Source organism: Colobus angolensis, unplaced genomic scaffold (assembly GCF_000951035.1).
Source record: "Colobus angolensis palliatus isolate OR3802 unplaced genomic scaffold, Cang.pa_1.0 Scaffold100, whole genome shotgun sequence".
In the NCBI taxonomy this organism is placed as follows: Eukaryota; Metazoa; Chordata; class Mammalia; order Primates; family Cercopithecidae; genus Colobus; species Colobus angolensis.
In genome coordinates, this window is record NW_012110920.1 from 2,010,572 (window position 1) to 2,023,768 (window position 13,197).

The window sequence follows — 13,197 nt, forward strand, 5'->3', positions numbered from 1 at the left end:
GGGCGCGATTCGGCCGACGCCCGCCCCTCCAGTTGGTTTCTTGTGGGTGTTTTGGCGTTTTTTGTTTTTTTTGTGTTTTTTTTTTATTTTTTAACGCTCTTTTTACATCAGTGCAGCAGCTTTGCCGGCCTTGCTGAATTTAGCAGATGAGAATCAGTGTTTACACTGGGTTAGGTTCGGCTTTCTGTGTATCGGGTAGTATTTGGAGTAGAGAGAAAGATTGCCTGCAGGGGAAATAAATTGCATGTTATAGACCGATGTCAGCTCGAAAGGAGCAAAGCCATTTTGGAAATGTAGCTCTTGGCCAGTATCTGCGTTTAGGCACGACAGCGCCGTTAAGCAACACAAAATGAAGGGCGAGGAATGATTTTCCACACACTGTGCTTGGAAAATTTAAATAGATAACCTTTGGGCTTACACCTGGGCGTCTTCTTCAGAGTCCAGATCTGGAAAGTCCTAGAATAAGAAAAAAATCACAAGAGGTGTGATCAGTTATACCCCAGGTTACTGCCATTGGGAGAGCATAGCAGGAACATAAAAGGAGAAAAGGGAAGTGTCAGGAGACCAACAGGGCAACAAACATAATAGCGATGGGGAAAAGAACACGAAGACATAGCAAGACATTTGATCTTCAAAAAAATTTCTGACCTAAACCATTAGTAAAGCAAGTTCTGAGGAGCCCTTGCTTGCCTGTAACCAGTTGAGGTCTGAACTGAGGAGATGTTGATTCGTTTATGCTGCTTGACTGCCATTGCGGGGAAAGAGAAAGCTTTAACATATTTGTGAGCCTAAACCGTTTCTATTTAGTAAGTGGTATAAAGGTTTCTTTTATTACCTGCTATCCATAAACTGTCACTTTTTTCCTTAAATGTTGTGAATGAAACCACCAAACTTGGCCAAATTCAGAGAGAAAATTAATTCTAAAGTATCTGTTCTGGAAGAGTTTTCTCTTAGTATAGTGCCCAGAATTTTGATTTGTCATTCTTTGGGCATTGTTCATACTTCAGTAGGTGGCTTTTGATGAAACGTTTTCATCTGATGGTCTTTTGAAAGTTAATGTGAGACAGCTAATGTCAGCCCCTCCTACGTTTAGGAATACCATTTGGAGTGGGGAAGAGTTCCCTTTTTTTGTCAGTGGATTGAACAGTTAGATATAGGACCTACCAGGAAAGACTTCTTCAAGCCAGTTGTTGGTGACATTAGAGTATTAAGAGTCAAACCATGATGATAGACACAGATTTTTGTGACTGATAAACCGTATACTCTTGATTCTTATTGGTACTGGTTCTAACACTAGCTAAGATAAAGTGGAAATTGCTATATGCTGTAAGACACTCTGTATGTGTAAGGTAAAATGACCATTTGAAGATTAAAACTCCTATGAGACTGGTGTATGCAGCTGTCTGATTATTACAGGTACTCTTAAGAGGAGAGTCTAGTCATTCTCATAAAAATGATATTTTATGCTTGTTAAAATCAGGTGCATTTTGCAGTCTGACCATAAGTGTTACAGTGAGACTCGTTATAAAACTCACTTTTGGTGGATGTGCAGCATGAAGGACTGAGAAGATCTACCTGGATGCCACTAATGTAGCTTATTTTCTTTAAAACTTTTCGTTTAACACGTCATATACCATATACAACAGTATTTAAGAAGAAAAGATTCCCCGACATTTCACTGGAAGCTGCAAGAATTAGTTCCAGGCTTCTCCTGTCTTAACTCTTGTATTATTGCTTGTCAGAAATACTAAAGGGTCATTGAACACTTTGTGCAATAGTTTCCTCACCATTGACACTACCTTACTCCAGGAGAGATCCAAAAGGATTCCTCAGATATGTCCTGGCATATTTCTAATTTAACTGGTATGCTGTAGGAACAAAAGAATTGTGAAAGCCTCTGTCTGGTTTCAGAGGCAATCAATAGGACCTGTTGCTGAACAACTTTGGTGACTCCCAAACAGCTAATTGTACAACAGATGGGTCACTGTGAATGTCTTCCTTTATTAAGTACCCAAGGGGGTCCCACATGATGTTTGGAGGGCTGCATGGAATGTAATCCCCCAATCACTTCTCACTATGGGTTACTTGGGGGAAGGATGGCTGAGAGAGATTTTATCAGCTCTGAGATGAACAAAGCCTAAACTAGTGCTTAGGGCAGAAATAAATGAAACTAGTTACTTGTTGTTTTAGACTGAATTATGTCTCCCCCAAATTCGTATGTTGAAGGACTAATCCCTGGTACCTCAGAATGTGACTGTATTTGGAGATTAAGTGAAATGAGGTGGTATGGGTGGGCCCTAATCTAATCTCACTGGCGTCCTCATAAGGGGAAATGTAGATTTACAGAGAAGCAACAGGGTCACACGCACATAGAGGAAACACAGCAAAAAGGTGGCTATTTGCAAGCCAAGCAAAGCGGCTGTAGAATAAACCAAACCTGCCAACGCTATGATCTTGGATTTCTAGCTTCCAGAACTGTGAGAAAATAAATTTCTATTGTTTAAGCCACCCAGTGAGTGATATTTTGTTATGGCAGCTCTAACAACCTAATATAGCTGTAAGATATTTTTCCCCTCAGAACTAAACTTATTTGAGAATATAATCTTACTGAATCCAAATATTGATCAGTTCCCAAGCATTTCCTGTGGGTGAAATGACGTGGTCGTTTAGCCATGCCAGTAAGGGTGTGGCATATGTGGAGTGGTGTGCTGTTGCCCTTCTTTGGAGGAAGTATATACCACTGGGTATATAGCTTGAATTCTGAAGACACAAGATGCAGCTTACTTGCATGGATTCACGACTCTTCTACAGAGAAGTGAAACTTGAAGTCAAGTTGAGGTCACACAAAACAAGATGAAAGAGCGAATTCAAATATACCAGAATTGAATTAAATCAAAATGTGCTGAATTAAAATATATTAGAACTAGGAATTAAATTGAGTGTCAGCCCCTGCCTACTGCAAAAGTTATCATAGGAATGGAAGTACTAACCTCAAAATTTAATGATAGTTTTAAATAAAATTTTCTGTATAAATGTAGACTAGAGATTTGATGGAGTTTGTGGACATTTCTAAATGGAGTAAATTGTACAATAATGATTTCAATAATCATTACATACATACAGAGAGCATTTTGTGTGTGAAAATTTTATGCTAGGCTCTATGAGAAATAGTCAAAGACATACAAAGACCTTATGGTTCAGTAGGAAAGGTAACTAATCAAATAAGTGTGATGCAGAATAGAAAGTGTTAGATGCACCTGTAACCAGTTGTGTTAAAATAGGCAAAAGAAAAAGTGTTTTCTTGACCATTTGTAAAAAACTTTAAAATACCTATGTTTTTGAGCTTCACAAACAGGAATGGTAGGAGGGTAAGATATCATCCCATATAACAAATGAGGATGCTGGTGCTCAGAAACCCGTTCCTCTGATGACTGTCCTACCTTTGTACTCTCTACCATGTCAGGTAAATTTTAGAGTGGGCTTCGTATGTAGAAAAAATAGATTGCTATCATTTTCTGGAAGAACCCACAGGCTGGTGGACACTCCAGTAATGACTTGATTAAAGAACTCTTGAAGAACAAAGCTCCATTAATGAGTTGGTCCAGGTGCATACTGGGAGAGAGAAGGAGACCCAGCCAAGGCAAAGCTGGGGGGGGCTCCACACAGGGGTACTACAGATGCCAAGCCTCCTGTTGAAAAAGGCATCCCTTGGAAGGTGTAGGGGATGGAACTACACATCCTGGAATGCATCCTTATAGTTTTTATAAGGTTTCCATGTCTGTTACATAGTGTACCCTCTCCCCTTCTCTGCTCCACCTCACTAATGAAAGTTTCACTCTTTTGTGTTCTTTGCTACCCACCATTGTGTTAGAAGTTTGTTGAAGATATAAGCTATACCTGATCCCTTATCCATAGCTGGACTATACTGTAAAATACCTTTTAGATAACCATACATTATATTAGTCAGCTTTCTGAAGCACTGTAATTACGTTTATTGGCAGTTTCTTGGTGTTTATATCATTATGTTGTTTTTGACCAGAAGAATATGAATGGAAATGCCTAAAAATTATTTTCTGTTTCTTATACTTAGTTTTTTGTCCATGTCTTCTTAGTCCTCTTATCAATCAAGGTCCTTCTAAACTCATTTCCTCTTGAACTCAGTCTCTACTTGCAGTCCATCTTCCTTCATGTTTTATAGTATATTCCATCCTTTTCTCTCTAGAGGTTCACTTTTTAATACCAGGAAAAAAAGCAGTAATCAGTAGAGAGGACTCAAATCTTTAAAACATCTCTAGGCTAGACCACTGCTTGTACAAAGCCATTGCTAAGCATAGCAGCTTTTCTAGTTGGTTACTATAGAGACAAATGACATTAGATGGAGTCATGCTTGGCAGAAGCTAGGCAAGTAGGCTTTGTGAGATTGGAGGCCTCATATGCATGATCATTTAGAAAGAGTCAAAAACCAGAAAGGATAAGGGGAGAAATGCTTCACAAATGAGCTAACAGGTAATTAATCGGTAGAAATTTGGTTGGTAGAATTTGTGCCTGCTAAGGCTTTGAATCCGGCATGCAAAGAATCTACATCCAAGTACCCTCTGGTATGATTAGACAGCAATTTTTTTAGATAACAGCTTTATTGAGATAGAATTCATGTAACATTTAATTCACTCATTTAAAGCGTCTGAGTCAGTAGTTTTTAGAATATTCAGAGGTGTGCAGCCATCATCCCAATCAATTTTAGAGTATTTTCATGATCTCAGAAAGATACTGTGTAGTCTTTAGCACATCCCCCTCCCCAGCATATCCCCCAAGCAGTAGGCAAGCACTGAATTACTTTCTGTCTGTATAGTTTTGCCTATTCTAGACATTGCATATAAATGGAATCTTACAATATGTAGTCTTTTATGACCAGCATCTTTTAAGCATAACTTATGTTTTTGATGCTTTCATTCATGTTGTGTCATGTATTGATGCTTTGTTCCTTTTTATTACCCAATAATATTCCATTGTATAGGTATACCACATTTTATATGTCAATTGATGGATTCTAGGTTGTTTCTACTTTTTGGCTATTATGCACAATGCTGCTGTTAACATTCGTGTACAAATTTTTTCATGGGATGGGACAAATGTTTTCATTTCTCTAGGTTTATGCTTAGGAGTGGAATTGTTGGGTCAGATATTGTAACTCTTTTTGAGGAGCTACCAGATTGTTGTTTGTTTGTTTGTTTTGAGACAAGTCTCACTCTGTTGCCCAGGCTAGAGTGCAGTGATCTCAGCTCACTGCAAGCTCTGCCTTCCGAGTTCACGCCATTCTCCTGCCTCAGCCTCCTGAGTAGCTGGGACTGTAGGCACCTGCCACCATGCCCAGCTTTTTTGTATTTTTAGTAGAGACGGGGTTTCACCGTGTTAGCCAGGATGGTCTTGATCTCCTGACCTCGTGATCTGCCCACCTCTGCCTCCCAAAGTGCTGGGATTACAGGCGTGAGCCACTGTGCCCGGCCACCAGACTGTTTGTTAAAGTGGCTGTACCATTTTACATTCCCACCAGCATTCCAATTTCTCCATATTCCCGCCAACACTTGCTGTTATGTCTTTTTGATTATAGCCATGGTGGTGTGTGAAGTAGTATCTCGTTGTGGTTTTGGTTTATATTTCCCTGATGGCTAAAGATGTTGAGCATCTTTCATATGCTTATTGGCCCTATGTATATCTTCTGTGGAGAATTGTCTATTCAGATCATTAACCACCCCCTCCACCCCTTTTTAAAAATACAGATGGAGTCTCACTCTGTTGCCCTGGCTGGACTCGAACTCCTGGGCTCAAGTGATCCTCCCACCTCAACCTCCTGAGTAGGTGGAACTACAGGAGCATGCCACCATGCCAGCTCTTTGCCTATTTTTAAAGTTGGGTCATTTGTCTTTTTATTATTGAGTTGTAAGAGTTCCTTATGTGTTCTACGTAAAAGTCTTTTGTGAAAACATGATTTGCAAGAAGTTTCTCTAATTCTTTGGATTATCTTTTAATTTTCTTGGTGGTGTCCTTTGCAGTGTAAAATCTTTTAGTTTTGATGATGCCCATTTAATCTATTTTTGTTACGTTGGATTGTGCTTTTGATGTCATTTCTCAAAAACTATTGCCTAATCCAATGTCATGAAGATTTACACCTGAGTTTTCTTCTAAGCGTTTTATTCTTTTAGCACCTTACATTTGGGTCTTTGATCAAGTTTGAATTAATTTTTGTATATGGTGTGAAGGGGTCCGAATTCATACTTTTGCATGTGCTTGTCCAATTTCCCAGCAGCATCTGTTGAAAAGACTACTTTCCTAATGAATTGACTTGGAACCTTTCTCAAAATGAATTGACCTTAAATGTATGGGTCTATTTCTGGACAATCAATTCTGTTCTGTTGATCTATGTCCTTATGCTACTGCTACATTGTCTTGATAACTTTAGGTTTGTGTAGTATGTTTTGAAATCAAGAAGTGTGAGTCCTCCAACCTTGTTCTTCTTTTTCAATATTGGCTATTTGGCATCCCTTGAATTTTCATATGAATTTTAGGATCACTCTATCAATTATGGAAAGAAGCCACCTGGGTTTGTGACAGGGATCGCATTGAATCTATACATCCCTTTGGGGAGTATTGCCGTCTTCATGATAGTCCCTTCCAATCAGTAAACATGAGATGTCTTCATTTATTTACTTTGCCTTTAATTTCTTTGAATAATGTTTTGTAGTTTTCCTTCTTTCTTTTTTTGGTTTTTTAGGCTGGAGCACAGTGGCATGATGATAACTCACTGCAGCCTTGAACTTCTGGGCTCAGGCGATCCCCTAATGTCAGTCTGCAGAGTAGCAAGGACTACAGGTTTGTGTGTGTGCTACCACACCCGGCTAATTTTTTAAAAATTTTTTGTAGAGACAAGGGTCTCACTGTATTGCCTGAGCTAGTCTGAAACTCCTGACCTCAAGCCACCCTCCCACTTCAGCCTCTTGAAGTGCTGAGATTACAGTGTGAGCCTCCACACCTGCCTATTGTCTTCATAGTATAAGCTTTGTACATTCTTGGTTAAATTTATTCCTACATATTTTATTCTTTTTGATGCTATTGTAATGGAAATATTTTTCTAAATTATATTCGGATTCTTCTTTGCCAAGTGTATAGACATACAATTGATTTTTTTTTTTATATCCATCAGTCTAGCTGAGGCCATTTATGAGTTTCAATAAATTTCTAAGGATTTTCTGTATACAAGATCATGTTATCTGTAAATAGAGATAGTTTTATTTCTCCCTTTTCCTTCTGGATGCCTCTTGTTTCTTTTTCTTTCTCTCTTTTTTTTTTTTTTTTTTTTTGGCCTAATTTCCCTGCCTATAACCTGCAGTACAACGTTGAATAGGCATAGTGACAGCAAACATCTCTCTCTCGTTCCTGATCTTAATGGGAAAATTTTCAGTCTTTTATCACTAAAAATGATATTAGCTGTGAGTTTTTTGTAGATGCCTTTTGTCAGGTTGAGGAAACTCCTTTGTTCTTAGTTTGTTAGATGTTATCATCATGAAAGGGTATTGAATTTTGTCAAATGCTTCTCCTGTTTCTGTTGAGATGATCATGTGCTTTTCTTTGTGTGTGTGTGTGTGTGTGTGTGTGTTTTGGTCCGTTATTCTACTAACGAGAGTACCATATTGATTGATTTTTCAGGTGTTAAATGAACCTTGCATTCCTGGAGTGAATTCCACTTGCTCATGGTGTATAATCCTTTCTACATAATGCTAGATTTAGTTTGCTAGTATTTTGTTGAGGATTTTTGCATCTGTATTCATAAGTGATATTGATCTTTAGTATTCTGGTGATGTCTGTGTCTGATTTTTGGTGTATGGGCAATACTGCCTCATAGAATGAATTAGGAAGTGTTTCTCCCTCTTTTCTCTCTATAGAAGAGTTTGTGAAATTTTGGTATTTGATTCTTTAAATTTTTGGTAGAATTCACTAATGAAGTTATCTGTGTTGTTTTTCTTCATGGGTGGTTTTAAAAATTATTATTATTACTAATTCAGCCTCTTGTTTATAGTCTATTCAGGTTTTTTTTTTCTCCTTGAGTTAGTTTCAGTAGTTGGTATAGTTGTAGGGCTTTGTCAGTTTCATCTAAGTTACTTAATTGGTTGATGTAAAATTGTTTATGCTGTTCCTTTACAATCCTTTTGACTTTGAATAATAATGCCCCATCTTTGATTCCTGACTTGACTAATTTGATTCTTTCTTTTTTGTTTGGTCAGTCTGGCTAAAGGATTGTCAACTTTTAGTTTCATTAATTTTCTCTATTTTTATTCTCTATTTCATTAATTTCTGCTCTAATATTTATTATTTCCTTCCTGTGCTTGCCAGTAGTTTAACATAGAAGCTTAGATTACTGATTTGAGATCTTCTTTGTTATTTTATTTTTTATTTTTTATGTTTGAGACGGAGTCTTGCCCTGTCTCTCAGGCTGGAGTGCAGTAGGGCCATCTCGGCTCACTGCAAGCTCCGCCTCCTGGGTTCAAGCCATTTTCCTGCCTCAGCCGCCCGAGTAGCTGGGACTACAGGCACCCGCCACCTTGCCTGGCTTATTTTGTATATTTTTACTAGAGACAAGGTTGTCACCGTGTTAGCCAGGATGGTCTCAATCTCCTGACCTTGTGATCCGCCCGCCTCGGCCTCCCAAAGTTCTGGGATTACAGGTGTGAGCCACCGTGCCCGGCCAGCTATTGTTTTAATCTTGGGGTTCTTCGTTGATCTGCCTAGTTATATTATCCTGATGAATTGATGCTTTTATCCTTTTAAAATGCCCCTTTTAACTGCTAATAATTTTTTTAATTTAAAAATCTTTTGTCTGATATTATAAATACTACAGCTTTCTCATTGATGTTTACATATATATGTTTTTCCATCCTTTTACTTTCAACCCATTTGCTTCTTGGAATCTAAAATATCTCTTGCAGATAGCATATAGTTGGTTCTTTTTTGTATCCATGCTGTCAATATATGCCTTTTGTTTGGATTATTCAATCCATTCACATTTAATGTTACTGATACGGTTGTATTCCTATCTGCCATTTTACATATTGTCTTCTGTATGTCTCAAGTCGTTTTGGTTTTTTTTAATTCCTTTTCTACTGCTTTTCTTTGTATCAAATGAATATTTTCTAGTATAGCATTTTTTTATTTATTTAATGATTTTTCTCTATTTTTGTTATGATTTCCTTAGTGGTTGTTATAGGGCTTACTTAATGTATCACAGTGTTTCAGATGTAGACTTATTTTATTTCAGTGAGATACAGAAATGTTACCCCTGTGCAATTCTATACCATTTTCCCCTTTTTATGCTATAATTGTTATACATATTTCTTCTATATATGTTACAAACACAAAAAGACATTGGTATAATTATTGTTTTATGTAATTTTATACCTTTTGAAGAAGCTCAGAAAAGAAAGAAGAGCAAGAGTTTGTTATATTAACTTTCTTAATTACTATTTCTGGCTCTCTTCATTTGTTCTTGTAGATTTGAGTTACCATGTGGAGTCATTTCCTTAATCCAATATAGCTTTCTTTCCACCTGCATTCTTTTGCTGTTACTGCCAAATATATTGCATTTGTATATGTTATAGGCCCAACAATACAATTATATACTTTTTTAAAACAATTGCTTTTTAAATCAGTTTAGAAAAGATACGTGTCTCTAAACTGGTTTTTTTTTCTAGTTACATAATTACCTTTGCCAGTGCTCATTCTGTTTTCAATTTGAATTATCACCCAGAGAGATTTGTTTTCAACTTGAAGAACTGCCTTTAGTAATTCTTTTAAGGCATGTCTGCTAGCTACTGATGCTCCCAGTTTTTGTTTATCTGGGAGTGTCTTTATTTTCCCATAATTTTTGAAAGATAGTTTTGCTGGATATCAGACTCCGGGTTGGATTTTTTTCTTTCAGCACTTTGAATATGTAATCCCACTGCCTCTGGCCTCCACTGTTTCTGATTAGAAGTCAGCTCTTAATTTTATTGTGGCTCCTTATAAATGAAGAGTTGTTCTCTGATTGATTTAAAATTTTCTCTTTGTCTTTAGTTTTCAGCATTTCTACTGTGATTTATGGGTGTGGATTTTTTTAAATGTATATCCTACTTGGATTTTGTTGAGCTTTTAGAATGTATAGTCTATTGTTTTTCATCAGATTTGGAGAGTTTTCAGTCATTTTTTTCTACTCCTTTTAGTTCCCCTCCTTCTGGTATTCCCAATATATGTATATTGTTCTGATTAAAGGTGTACAACATTTCTCTGATGCTCTGCTCATTTTTTGTCTTGCCCTTTACCTTTGTTCTTTGGATTGCATAATTTCAACTGATCTCTCTTAAAGTTTGCTGACTTTTTCTTCTGCAATTTCAGGTTTACTCTTGAGCCATCTAATGAATTTTTTGTTTCAGTTATTGTACATTTCAAATCCAGAATTCTTACTTGGTTTTTAAAAATCCTTTATATCTCTTTATTGATATTCTCTATTTGTTGAGACATTGTCATCATACTTTTTTTTTTTTTTTTTGCATGTTTGAGCACATTTAAAATGGCTACTTTGAAGTCTTTGCCCACGACGTGTGACATCCCTGGATCCTCTCACAGGCAGCTTCTGTTGTCTTTTCCTCCCTGCGTGTGGGCCACATTTTCCTGTTTCTTTGCACGTCTTACACTTCTTTGTTGAAAACTGGATATTTTAATTTAGTGTATTGTACTGGTTCTTTATATTAATTCTCCTTCTCCAGGCCTTGTTTTCTATCCTTTTTTTTATTGTTGTTTGCTTGTTTGTTTAGTAACTTGGCTAGGTTCTTGAAGTCTGTGTCTCCTCACAGTGTGAAGTCTCGGGTGTTACTCCTCAGAGGCAACAGCCTTTACATGTGTACAGTCACTGTTAGGATGATAATTTTAACCAACCTTTCCTTGACTCTCTCCTTATCTCTGTTAAGCTATCTGCGCTGTTTGGTATCATACTCAGCTGGTAGGCTCTAATTATTGATTGCTCTGTTCTTTTTGGCAATGCCCTGAGGATAAGTTGCTCAGCACTCTGGTCCAATTAAATTTAGTCGGGGATACTTTTTTGAGTCCAGTATTTGAGGTTTGTTCTGACCCTAGAAGTGCTCTTGTTGGCTGGCTGTTTTCCTGGTTCTCTATGGTAAACTAGCTGGCCTATGGTTTAGCATATAGCTATAATAGAGCTACTAGCCTTTTTGTTACTTGCTACCAAAATCTCCATTAGGCTTGAACTTCCCTGCACCTTGTTCCAAATAAAGTCAGTTTCTTGTGGGGGAAGATTCAGATTTCCCTTTCCCTGTTTTGGCGGACTCTCCTCTCCCACTGGTCAAACTCTCTGAGCTACTGCTCCAGCCAGTGGGTGGAAATGGTAGCCTCTGTCCTTACTGGCTTTGTCTTTCCAGGTGGAACCTTTACTTTATGAGTGAGCTGGACTGAAAGCAGTTGGGGTGCCCACAATTCTTTGCCTGTCACGCCTGTGGTAGATCCTCTGCTCTGTGCGTTGGGATTGATTGGGTGGAGGAAGGAAGATTGTGACCTCTTGGCCACAGTCACCAGGAATATAGCCTCTGTACCTCACAGGTGGAGGGGATGAGAAATGCTTTCTACCCTTCCTGGTGCCAGTATCTTATCCCTTGCTTAAGAGCTCATAGGGCGCTCCTCTTCTTGACCACACTCACCTGTAGTGAAGCCTCCATCCAGCTAAGCGAGGAGAGAAGGGGAGAAGCAGGAAGCAGGTCATGATTTAAGTGTCATAGACTCTCACTGTTCTTACCAAGTTTTAGATTTCAATGAATAAATGTTTCTTCATTTACTGTATGCCCTTAGATTTTCCATAGTCTATATAAATGGTTGGATTTTAAAAAATAATTTTCACCAGTTATACTTGATTCAGTGAGGAGGATGTCCATGGAGCTCCTCACACTGCCATTGCAGAAGTGAAACCTCTGCAGTGATGTTTTTAATTTTTTAACCCTCTTTTCACCATTCAGTTTTTCTAAGTGCAGTCATTATTCCTGGTTTGCTAGTAATCTCTGGTGCCATTTTTCCTCCCTTAGTGCTTCTAATGAACCTTTATTTGGCCACTAGTTCCATGTCCTCAGAGAGAAAATGTAATACTTATACAATAAATTCCGCACACTGACTCTCTCACTGAATTTTACCATAGGATACAAACACTACAAGTCAACAGGAAGATGAGTGCTGTTTTTTGGAAGGGTGTATATAACTATGTATTGACTGGAGTTACTAGTTGGGAAATGGAAAGTTTCAAAGAGGAAGGAAACATTCTTATCTAGATGGGGAGGGAGGCAGGATTGAAAAAGGGGCTCAGGAAGGTTATGGTGTATAAATTAAACATTATTATAAAATTACACTTAATCCTTGGCTGATATAGTACTTCAGTGCATTATGCTTACTACGTTAGTGCGTTATGCTTACTACTTTAGTGCATACAGTAATTCATCCGGGGTTTTGCTTTGCGTGGTTTCAATTTCCCATAGTCAACCACTGTCTGAAAATAGATGCATACATTACAGTAAGATATTTTGAGAAAGACTACATTCACATAACTTTTATTGCAGTATATTGTTATAATTGTTCTATTGTTATTTTTTGTTAATCTCTGTGCCTAACTTATAAACTACCTTATCGTAGGTTTGTATGTGTAAGAAAAACATAGTGTATACGGGGTTCAGTACTATCCACACTTTCAGGCATGCACTGAGGGTCTTGGAACGTATTCCCTGTGGATAAGGAGAGACTACTATACTTTGATATTAACAACAAATGTTTGCTGAATTGTTGAACACAGGAATCCTCTACAAGAAGAAAGAATGAATTGGAACTCATCCCTTTGCCCCCTGGCTGCCTTCTACTAACCTCCCTATTTCAGTACTAAAAACCCAAAGTTTAAAAGGAAAGACATCTTAAATATAATCACCTTTTAATAATTAGGAGTACTATTTATTTCCCTCTTCTTGCCTCTCATAAGACAGAGACAAAGAGACAACTTTGTTTTCCTTCTATCTTTTGCATTCAAGGAATTAACAAACGTGGGAAGAAATACTTAGGTGTCTTAGTTTTTAATTACCTTTGCCACAGATTTCAGGAAATGGCTGAAAGGCCTTTCTCTACTGCTAA

At 37.7% G+C, this 13,197-nt stretch overlaps 1 protein-coding gene across 1 annotated transcript in view; it reads left to right on the forward strand.

Annotated features, from left to right (window-relative positions):
* The window catches only part of MCM9 (minichromosome maintenance complex component 9), a 125,074-nt gene that overhangs the window by 45,523 nt on the left and 66,354 nt on the right, over positions 1–13,197 (forward strand). The gene's annotated exons all lie outside the window — the stretch shown is intronic.